General features: G+C 36.2%; 1 long non-coding RNA gene across 1 annotated transcript in view; it reads left to right on the forward strand.

The window, feature by feature from the left end:
* Positions 1-6,564: 6,564 nt before the first annotated feature.
* The window catches only part of LOC145683410 (uncharacterized), a 167,827-nt gene continuing 161,662 nt past the window's right edge, over positions 6,565-12,729 (forward strand). The window contains exon 1 of the long non-coding RNA XR_014131082.1: positions 6,565-6,655. This is a non-coding gene — a long non-coding RNA (uncharacterized LOC145683410). The remainder of the gene's footprint in view (positions 6,656-12,729) is intronic.

Raw genomic sequence — 12,729 nt, forward strand, 5'->3', positions numbered from 1 at the left:
GTCCATTAAATCCTCTTTCATATTATCCTGGTGTGTGTTGAAATAGGCATTAAAACCTAATCAAACAACTAATTGCAAATTTTATATTAGTATATTGTTGTATGGACATTACATCAGAATATATTGAATAAGAGTTTGTGTGTTACAGTAAATAGTTTAATTATCCATTTGCAATAAAAATCTATAGACCTGGTAACGCTGAACACCTGTGAAAAAGTAAAAACAAAAAGAAAGAATGAAAAAAATAGTGATAAGACTAGCAAACGATCTCCCCCTCTCCTCCAGTTGGGACAGCAGTTGCGATGGTCAGAATATTGCGGAAAAGTTCCACGAGAGCGCGTAAGATTGCTTGTTTCCAGACATGAGCAGTACGTGCATTATTAGCTTCTCTGTTGTGCAGTAAGGGGCCGCGGTGGCTCAGTGGTAGAGCACTCACCTCTGGTGCTTGGAGTCCCGGGTTCGATCCCAGCCCTCGCCAAGTGAACTTTGTGGTGGACAAACACCGTGTGCGTGCGTTTTCTCGGGTTTCTCCCGTTTCCTCCCACTTTCTTCATTCCACCATTTCATTCATCACTCATCATCACCGTCTCCATTAGCCTAACCGGCATAACCGTGGGACTTAAAACTCAAAGATTTCATTTCATTTTTTTCTGTTGTGCAGTATCGGTCTATTCTTTACTACTGTCTTTGTCCCATCCATATCAATCCGACTCCATTCATATCAATGCCCTCGTCTGTTGTTTGGTTCCGCCATCTGGTTCCACCAACCGAATCCACTGATTCAATCCGTTAACTTCCTGAGTGAATCCGCAAAAATGAATCCGATTCCTTTCAGAGATTCAATCCGTTCATTCCTCTGAAGGATTCGTTCTTTCGGAAAGAATCCTTCCGGAACTACCCATCACTAGTCAGAAGTCTGTACGCGAGTTTTCCACACTTCCAAACATCCCTAAGTCCACTGTGTCTGATGTGATAGTGAAGTGGAAACGTGTAGGGACACGTACAGAAGAAAAGCTTATAGGCTGACCTCGTCCGTTGAATGACAGAAAAGTTCGATAGTTGAAGAGAGTCGTAAAGTGTAATAGGCATACATCTATCCAAACCATCACACAGGAATCCCAAACTGCATCAGGATCCACTCCAAGTGCTGACAGTTAGGTGCGAGGTGAGGAAACTTGGATTGCATGGTCGTATGGCTGCTTTTAAGCAACACATAACGCAGGTAAATGTGAAACGACGCCTCGCTTGGTGTAAGGAGCTTAAACATTGGATGATTGAACTGTGGAAAAATTTTGTGTGGAATGAGGAATCACGATACACAAAGGAGCAATTCGATGGCAGGGTGTGGGTATGGCGAATGCCCGGTGAACGTCATCTGTCAGTGTGTGTAGTGCCAACAGTAAAGTTAGGAAGTGGTGGTGTTATGATGTGGTCGTGCTTTTCTTGGAGGGGGCTTGCACCCCTTGTTGTTTCGCTTTGCCTCTCACAGAGCAGGCCTACATTGATGTTTTAAGAACCTTCTTGCTTCCCGCTGTTGAAGAGCAATTCGGGGATGGCGATCGCATTTTCAACACGATCGAGCACCTGTTCATAATGCACGGTCTATGACGGAGTGGTTACACGACCATAACATCACTGTAATGGACTGACCTGCACAGATTCCTGAATCATATAGAACACCTTTTGGATGTTTTGGAAGACTGTCTTCGTGCCAGACCTCACCTACCTACATCGATACCTCTCCTCAGTTCAGCACTCCGTGAAGAATGGGCTGCCATTCCCCAAGAAACATTCCAGCACCTGGTTGAAAGTATGCCAGCCAGAGTGGAAGCTGTCGTCAAGGGTAATGGTTTGCCAACACTATGTTGAATTTCAACAGTACCGATGGAGGGCGCCAAGAACTTGTAAGTCATTTTCAGCCAGGTGTCCGGACACTTTTGATCACATAATATATGTATTATTTTCTCTTGGGCAAGCTTCTTTAATCTGAATACTAATTTAAAATTCTAATTTCAACAAAGGCAATGAAGGTTATGTATTTTCAATTGGTGTGAAAGGTGTTTTATCTTGCTGATTTCTTCTTTGAGCAAATGTTTCTTTGCTAATAGGAACGAATAACTATATGTTTTCGGTGTGAGGTTCCATATTTTAACTGTATCCATTGAATGGTAACCTATGCTAGTTCCATTTAAAGTACCCTAAAGTTACAAGGTCCTACCATTGCTTGAAACCCTTGTACAAATATATGGCCCTCGGCAAAGTTCGAAGAACTGACCTATTTTTTTTTGTTAAAGAGGGTGTTATATTATGCTGTAGCACGAATACAAGATTGCTTTGGCGGTTGGAATTCTCAAAGGAAGCTCGGTACAATACGAGTTTTTGAGCCTTACACAAAGTGTTGATTTTTGTGGATTATTCATAAAATTCTCTCCCATACGATTCTATCTTTATACATGCAAACATTATTATAGAACTTGCAAACTAACGCTACATTCTTTGCGTATCACATTTAGATTTTTCGTATTTGCATACGAATTCACACTGAAAGCGACGAATACTTACAAGTTAGCATATTCTACCACACAGAAACTCTGCTTCTACATATCCGCTATCTCGTAAAATATCATCAGATGCCTTCCATCTAGCGTGCATGCCAGTCACAAGGTGAGTTATTCTAAAATTAGTTAGTGTATTAGCTTTTCATACATAACCCGTCTTTTCATGTCTTAAACTTGTAAATTATCAACACCTTGAACTAAATATATCATTTTGAAAATGTATATATACAGGGTGTATCCTGGATATTTTTCCCAGCTCGTAGTGCACGGAAACACTTTAACGAAAAAACAATGAATGACCAAATCATCTGTGAAGAATCAAGCGGTAATTCTTACATATTCAGTAGTATATCGGGAATAATCTACGAGAGTCAACTCCAAAATTTCAAGTGAAAGTTTGTATTAATTTCGATTTCTTTGGAAGCATTATTAAAAAAGAACCAATTTTTGCAGGGAACCCTCTTCGTAAAGTTCTACGTTTTGGAATCTACGTCTGTTTTCTGTTGTTGTTGGCTAGAGAATAACCGTTTTAGTTGTCAACAGAACAATAGATTTATTTGGCAATAAGTGCAAAGGAACACCAGATAAAACATTATCTATCAAATAGTACTTTTGAAATCTCCTTACAGCATTCAGTTTCAATCATTTCATATATCTCGTGCATGTATCTACAAACAAAAACAATATTACAGGAGAGTACGTAGTTCAAATCCCCAGGGTCAGGACCAATTTAAATCACAAGAAGGTAAAATCGCTCTTTAGTTCTATTTGGAACTACGTATGAAACAATGTTAGAAGTAAAGTCTCTGCAACAAAAGCACCTAAAAATTCAAAATGATGAAATCGCTTTCACGCTTTCTTAAAAGGATACTTAACTGATGTAAAGATTTTAATAAAAATATTTTCCGGGAGTCATTGCCAAATAATTGTTCAAGAATAGTACAAATAACTGATGATGATAGTAAATACATTAAGTAACGTGAATTGTAACTACTGAACATTCTCATCAATATACCATACTTCGTCCAAAAAGTTTCAATAAATTTTCGTAGGATCCTCTACCACCTGCGACGTACGTGCGAAAAAGTACCGGGACATTGTTCACTGCTCTTCACACCTCAATTGCACTTAGTCCATTGCAGACATTACGGGCTCTCTGCATCATGCTCTCCCTTATAGTGGGATGTTCTTGGTAAACCAGCAACGTGAAACTTATTCTAAAGAAAACGTCGAGTGGAAAACGGTTTTTAGAACTAGCTGGCCAGAAAACGGACGTCCTTTTCAGACTTACTTATTTAGAAAAAATGAGCAAGTTTTATACATAAACATCAATGTTATATTCCCACTTCTTTCGTGCTACGTCTACTTGTCCACAACATGTTTTCATTTTTCACATATCACTTTGGGATTAACATGAACACACTATACACCATCTTCATCTGCGTTCAATATTCGTGGAAAGGATTTTTTCTCCATCAGTGTGCACTAATTTGTAAATAACTTTTTACTTGTTGATATTAAAAGTCATGGTTCTCACTTCATAAACCCGTAGTAAAATTATCTCACAGTACTCTGTTTATCTTCGTTGAACCTGTGATTGACCCTTAGTTCTTCAGCTAAGTCAGCTTCAAGTATTCTTTCCTTTCTAATGTTATTATGCGATCTGCTAACTTTTTCACATGGCATTACAGCTAGTTTGCATACATATTGCGGAAACTATTCTCGAATATCCTAAGTTACGTGCAACACGTAATGTCATTCCTTGCTTGTGTGACGTCTGTTTTTAAGAAAACTTTTGGGCCATCAAATCTCTTTCTTATTTGAAGCATCTCTGCCTAGGACGGCTGAGCTGATACCAACAATTAAACAACAAATAACAGTAGTAAATGCCAAACCATAGATTATAAAGAAAAGTGTTTCCTGCAAAAGTTGGTTACTTTTCAATAATACTTCAAAAGAAATTGAAATTGGAATAACTGTACATTTGGAATTTTAGAGTTGACCAACGTAGAAGAATTCCCGCTAGACCGATGGATATGGAAACATCACCATTCGATTCTTCATATAAGATTTCAGTTTTTTGCTTGAAGTATCTACTTGCACTACGAGCAAAGAAAAATGTTTGGGATGAGTAGTCTGATACACCCATAATTCTAGTAGACTGGAATAGTGATGGGTAAATTCCCTGGAAGATATTTTTCGGGAATATTCCCTGAGAAAATTCCCGAGAATATTCCCTACATTGGAATATTCCGGGAATTTATGTACAAAGTCAAAAAAAGTGAATTCTATTACCGTATTACGATCTCAAAGGTAAATGTGTTTCTTATCAGCATATATTGTTACTGTTATGTCCAGAGGATTTTTCAAAATGTACATTCTGAACGGTATTGTGTTCTTTTATTAATATTTTGTTGTATTTAGATAGTACACATAAATGTATATTTACTTACAATATGTTGTTTGAAGTACATATGTGAAAAAAGTGGTATAGTAAGTCCACATACTTTTACACCGCTAAACAGTTTAAATTAAATGCAAAAGGATTTTCTAAACTTGGCTCTAGTATTGACATTATAAACATATTAATTTTTTAAACGTTATAAACAAATTAGGTTTGGTAACTTTTTACAAGACACATACATCACCATGTCTTAGAAGACACATTTGCGAGTACGTATTTATGTTCACAATATTTGCAAGATACTGACCTAGTTTTCTAATTTAGCACGTAACACTGACACAAAGGACCTATCTTCTTATCTGTTTCTCGAAATTTCAAGCGTTAATTCACATGTAAGAGAAGTCTGAGGACCTTTTCAGAAATTAGAGTCAGAGACAGGACACAGGGAGAGACAGGAAGAACCGACGTCTATTACTAACGGTAGTTCCGGGTGAATTGATAGTAGCTCATCTCTATTCCTACCTAATTTCTACACTACTTTACAAACTGGCTCCTCATCATTTGTAAATTAGTAGTTTGCTACTTTCTAGTGCAAATGGAAATGGAACTTCAAATGTATTATTAGTTATATAATGTACTGTAAAAAATTTATCCTTTTAATCTCCAAATTATTTAAATGCTAGAAGTGAAACATAATAAATGAAAATGAAGTAATTAGAAACATGGTCTTTTAATTTGGATGATAAAGTAAAGAAATGGAAATAAATTCCTTCTCGGGAATTTATATGCCAGGGGAAAATCCCGGGAATATTCCCATTTTTTTATTTTCATTCCCACTGGGAATATTCCCACTGCCCATCACTAGCTTGGAATGAACTCATGATAAAGTCAACTCATTTTCACTTCAAGATAAATCATAGGCCAGATAAAAGAAATATTTATGGTCTAAATTATAACGCAAGCTGTTTCTATAACGCCAACATAAAGTTTGTTTCACATAGTTATCAAATACCAGTTTGACTATTTTCAGCCAGTTCATACGGAATGAATCACGACATTCCAACGTCTCTAAGTAGTTAGATAGTTAATTTTGGTTGCGTTTGCAATGGGCGATTCAATTTGAAGATCATATTCGTCATTTATTTAAAACAGTAATACACATATATTCATATTAATGACAAATATGATAAAAATTTCATAAATCTAACTGTATTAAATAAAGAAATTCAGGTAATTACAAATTTTTATATTCGTTGTTATAAGTTGTAGTTTACAGTATTTAAACACCATTATTAGAAATCATTTTCATATCAACTGCATTTAAAGGAAGGTAATGAACCATAATTTGATGTAGAAAAACGTAATTGTTCTACTATCTCGTTATATTAGTATTCTAACTTATATATAGAATTTCTGTTTACATCGAAGTAAGATCATTATACTTACATTATACTCAATTGTGATTTCCAGACACATATGAAGATGATAAACATACTTAGAATGTATAACAGTCCCTATTGAAATATGTTGCTACAACAAACCAAACTCCTTTTGTTTAACAAACACAATATGGAAAAGAAAAATATTTATTCTTGTTTGTAACTTAAATGAACTATGAAGGAATAAACGTCCACATAGTTATTCTTCACATGCACTGATAGTGAAACAAGGTCAGGTGTAAAGTATGATTATGGTAAGTTATATTTTACATTTAATCACAGGAAAAGATATGAGCTTTTCGGCAGTAAAAGGTGATAACCCAAAAATGGTTGAAAAAACGGAACGAAATTTTGTGAAAATATGTACCGACAACACAATGAAAATATTACACACAAATACAAAGTTACTAATTGTTCGTATTTCCTTCTCAAAATCGACACTGCTACCGCCATAATTCAGACCACATTACTGTTGAAAAACACAGTTTTTTAAAATGACACTACCGGAAACGAATTTTTGAACATAATCATCGAGAGAGGCATAACTTGCATTGCTCTTGTCAGCTACAAGTTTTTGTAGAATTCAGCGTAGACGGAAGCCACCAATCACAGATAGTTTTGCAGGCCCTGCAATTGGCTTGCGCGAATATTGTGTGGTTCGCTTTACTTTGGTTTCAGACAGGGGTAAAAGAAAATCTGAAAATTTATGGTGACGTATAGTTTTACACCACCCTCGGTGTTCATCTTGCCCATTGTAAAAATGTTCTGGACGCTATAGATATTTTTTTGAAGTGAAGACACCTCCTTGGATAGAAATTCCACAGCACGTAAAACACGAGTATCTACAGAATCGTTAATGGAGAAGTACCATGTATCTCCCAAATAATATGTACATAGTCGTATATCTTAGGTTTCACTTTCATCATAATATTCGTTTTATAAACACCACTCCTGTATCAACGACCCAGTACAACTTTTAGTTCGTATCGCACGTAAAAGCACGTAAAAGCTGACAACGAACAGACACAAGTATTCAGCTGAGATTTATTGTTTACAATACATAACGGCTTAGCTGGCTCTCAACGTTCTCTTTAGTTGAGCTATTTTCGTCGGATATATTATTCGGATCAACGTCACTAGCGTCACTAAAGTCCACAATCCAAGAATGTTCTTCCGTGTATTTTAAATGCAGCATGAAATACAACATGTTCAACATCTTGATGTGGGTTATTAGGTTTAACTTAAAGAGTGATGGGGTTTGCATGGGTTAGCTTATGTATTTCTGCCATCTTTCATCAACCGAATAAATATATATTTTTTATCATTCGTCACCACCAGAATATCATGCAGATCAAAGATATTTGGTACTCAATTTCGACCGGAATGTGAATTATCGCATTTTACTCTCGAAACGCTCATCTGTATTACTATATTGCAATTATTTGTTTGTATGCAATTACTGTTTCTAAGTAATTTTAAACTAACAAACATAATAATAGCATAAAAATTGGAAGTTTATACAAAATTCGTATTCTGCTAAAACATGAATCTTACTGGTTGTCAGAAATCTCTGCATACGACAACTTTTCCTCCTCACGAAACCGTAGGTCATATAGCATTCATTTCGCTAAGTTCTTAGAACATAATCAAAGAATTCATAATTCTTCATATGTAATTTCTTCATATAGCACAGTTGATTTTAATATTCACCATTCTTCAGTGACATCGATTATTTAACCGTTACTGTAAGAGCAGGGAAAATAATCATCATATTTTAGTTGTTAGTTTTATTTATGATAATTACGCATGAAGGAAGCGAGAGTAGAGTACTATAAAGAGGCTTCTAACGATTATAGAATTTAAGATTATGGGATACAATTGTGACAACGCTACTTGGGTTCATATTTCGAATATTGTAATGTTCCGCTTGTCTCCATAACATGTGTAAAACACGTGCCAATAGTAGAAAAACAACGCAGAAGACAAAATATGAGTCTCCCACATTTTCCAGCAGTCGGAGGTAGCCGACACTGCAGGATAAAAGAGACAAGCTCGCAACAGGAAGCATCAATCTATCCATGTTGATCGAACCACCTAAGGCCCTAAGGCGCCCGGCCATGAGGTTTACCTTACCCTCTCAAGACGCTCTGTCAATTGAGAGATACCTTATTCGTAAGCCATAAGACGCACGGTCATCATTGGGTTCCCTTTTCTCTCTCACGACACTTAGTCACCGAGAGGAAGCTCACCTACAAAGGCACTAAGACGCTTGGTCATTGTGTTCATTTTCAAGTTCTCACCCAAAGTATTAGAGGAACTACTTATTGTATATATTTGTATTTAAGAGGATCTTTTTATAATAAAAGGTGAAGGGAAAGTCCAAATTCCCATGTACAAAGTTGGTCTACCTAACATAAACTGAGAGAATTTTACATGGTAGATCAGTCGGCGTCTGTTTAACACTTCTTGACATTTCTTTAAGCACTTTTCTACGTGACAATCTTTTAACAACGGAAAAACGGACTTAACACTTTTACAATAGTGTATTAGTGTTTTTTGTACTAAGCCAGGATTATAAAAGAATAATATCCGTGTTGTTATAGCACTCTCATTATTCCAAGCGGTTTATTGTTTCGCTTATGCTAGCAGGTATTTATGCCGACAACTAGATCTGGGGAAAATAGTAATAGAGAAAGCGACAGTAATATGGCAGAATCAGGATCCCGAATACCTATTAGTATTCCACATCTAACTAGATACTCAGGTCACCGTACAGACAACCCGGATCGATTTTTCATTTTATGTGATCATTTGGCTTTAGTGTACTCATGGACCTCCGAAAACAAGAAGGAAAGTCTCCAGATGTATTTACAGGATGTAGCTCTCGATTTTGTCTTAAAATTACAAAACCAGAGTCAATTTAACACTCTAAGTTACGACCTATATATAACCAAATTAACTTCATTGTCTGTGCCAAATTTACCAGCATATCAAGCAAAATTAGAACTTTTCGAAATACAACAAAACGAAAGTGAGTCGGTCGATTCATATATCTTAAGGAAATTAAGACTCATTAGACTACTAATTCCAGATTCTTCGGAGGAACAGAAGATACATTTTTTTTCATTGTGATTACATAGAAATTTATTACCGAAGATAGCGTTGGAATCCTTTCAAACAGTGCAGCGGTTGCAGGATCGACATCATGAATTACAAAAGTACCTAATGTAGAAGAGGAATTTTGTGGAGTTGTCACAGGCAATTCATTCTTCAATCGGCGAACCTAACCGGCTCTCAATATTTCCTTTAAAGGACTATCATAACCAAACGAATCCTAGTTCGGTAATTCGAACCTATGCAAAACAGCCAACTTCTACTTTGCATCACACCGAAGCTCCTCCTTTTATTAGCAATCGTTACCTTCTGTACCCCCACTACAGACTACTCCGACTTCATTATCATTAATGGTACCCATGAAGACAAATTACAAACGTAATAACGGAGGAAAACTTTTTCAAGGAAACGGAAAAAGACTTGCGCAAAGAATAACAATAAACAAAATAGCATAAACTGATAGGAAAACTAACTAAATAACTGGTAATAAAAATAACCATTTTGTAAAAGATGATAAAATATCTGTCTGTGCTATGTGTTACAAGAAGAACCACGGCACACCCTCGTGTGTTGAAATAATCAAAAAAAAAATACAAACCAGGGAAACGCACATATGGGCTCCGAGGCCAAAGTCAAGCCCCGCGAGCCATTTCAAAAAATCGGCGCGGGACACACAGAAACCGCCATAACCAAAGAAACATCACAACCAAAATGAACAGGCATTAGCAGATTTTTTAGTGATACACAGGACAACCTTTTCACCCTGGTGACTAACAACAATTGCCGAGAACATGATAAGCAGGGGACAGAGAATAATAAACTATTGCTTAATATTAGAGTAAATTCAAGAAGACTGCTAGTAATAATAGGCAGTAGACCGCTCTTAGTTTATGGTTTAGCGAGGCATACCTCCCAATTGCAAATTAGTTCCATTTCAAACTTCTATCAAGGGCATCGCTAATAAAGTACTCACTTTGAAGGAATTACGTATAATTAAATTTAACATTGGCACCACTATTTTTCCCACATTACTTCCCCATTATAAATGCAAACTTTAGTCCGATTTTTGGGAACGGCTTTCTCGATAGACTTTTTTCTCAAATAGATCTGAAGCATAATTCCAAATCATTATATAGAAATCCTACCAAGCCTGTTTCCCGCACAAATAAGAAAGAAACGGAAGAAATGTCGCTAACAATTACTCAATCTTTATGCTTGCAGGGAAACGCAAATCTAATCACGGCTAATAAAATTACAATCCCAGCAAAATCACATTTCTTCTTCCCTATTTCTATTTCGGAGAAAAATCATGACACAGCATTTTACGTCATTACTGCACTGCTATCACTGTTAGAACGATATTAATTGGATGCAATGACTACGAAAATATCGAGTAACGACCTTACGTTACCAATCTTAAACCCTACGGCAAGAATAATAACTTTAACTAAAGCACACCAGTGGCGTATACAGCGAAGGAAGTGGAAGAATTTGCTTTCAAAATAGAAAGCGAGAAGAAGAAACATCAACTTAGAACACAAGAAGAGATAGAAGTGAGATTAAAACAGCCTAAAACTTTCCATATTCACCTATTTAATATAAATTCTCGTTTACCGGAATACCAGCGAATAGCTGTATGCAATTTATTATAAAAATACGGAGATGTTTTTCACACAGTGCAGAGGATATAGGTAAATTTAGTGCATACAAGCATAAAATACGCATAGATAAAAGTGCCCCATTCCATTACAGCTCCCCACCTGTTCCATTAGGAATAAAATATCAAATTGATAAGTAGTTACAACAACTGCTAGATGCCATAATTGAGACACAGACGGGTAATTATTCTTCATCTAGAATTGCGATCTAAAAACACGCAGTTCAGATTTCAGGCTTATGTTGAATCTACAATATGTAATAGCTATACCGAATATTTAAGAATCCCGTCTCAGTCTGCAGAAGAAGTTCTACAGGTTTTAAAAGGAATACCCTCATTTCGACCCTGGACATTCTCAATCGTACTTCCAAATCATATTGCATCCAAAAAAGCATACATGACTTTTGAGGTAAAACATACGAACTCAAAATTTATAACTTCCTTAGATGCGTAACGGGCCATTCCTCAATCTCCCAACCGTTGACTATCTTAATTAAAATGTTGGTAGAGATGCTTACCAAAACGCATTACCAATTTTGCAGATGACAACGTGATTGGTTCATTTTCGTGGGAGCAACAACTCAGATTTGGAGCGTTTATTCCAAAAATTAAGGAAGTGTGATTTTAGAGCCAATCCCAAGAAGAGTCACTTGCTATAAAGAGAATTTCCAGTATTAGGATTTCTTTTATCCGCGGAAAAGATAAGCATCTCACCGAAAATAGCCAATAAGATCAAGAATTTTAAGAAGCCGACTACTAAACGAATACTCAAGAGCTTTATAGGTCTTTTCTCTTACCTTCGGAGTCATACAAAGGACTTCACGACCAAGATAGAACCAGTTCAGCAGTTCCTTACTAAAATGCTAAATTCAAATGGACCGAAAATCACAACGAATTATTTAAGAAGATGAAAGAAGACATATTCAATGCCCTATCTCTCTACCATTTCGACAAAAAGCTAGAGAAAAGGCTATATACAGATGCAAGCTCAAATCAATTGGGAGAGTTATTACCTTGTTATAACCCTAAAACTAACGAAAAAAGAATTGTTTCGTACTGCAGCCGTCGCCTTACAAAGACCTAAACTAAAATTTCAGTCTGGCAGAAAGAACTATATGCTATTCTCTATGCTATGCTCTGCGCAAATTCAGTTATTTAGTATTTAATTGTAAAATTAAATTGTTTACAGACTAATGGTCTAACTTCTCTACGCACTTATTCGGACATAGTAGGAAAATACACAGGCTATAAACTTTTCATTGAAGACTATAATTTTACCATCTGTCATATTGGAGGAAATAAGAATCCGGCCGATATAATCAGTCGCTTAGAGCAAAATAACAAGCATACTCCAGAACCCACGGAACCACATCAGGCAACTGAGGATTTGCATGCATATCTTCCAATTCTTAAGAAGAACCTATTCTTAAAATACAACGATGAGGATCTTTGAATAAGTTACGGGAAGAACATTAAGTAACTTCCTTTTCTTCATCTGGACAAACACCAACTTTAAATGTAAGTTCTTTCTTGCTTTTAATAACCAGGATATAGGAT

The sequence above is a fragment of the Thermobia domestica genome, chromosome 4 (assembly GCF_964235325.1).
Source record: "Thermobia domestica chromosome 4, izTheDome1.hap1.1, whole genome shotgun sequence".
Taxonomy (NCBI): Eukaryota; Metazoa; Arthropoda; class Insecta; order Zygentoma; family Lepismatidae; genus Thermobia; species Thermobia domestica.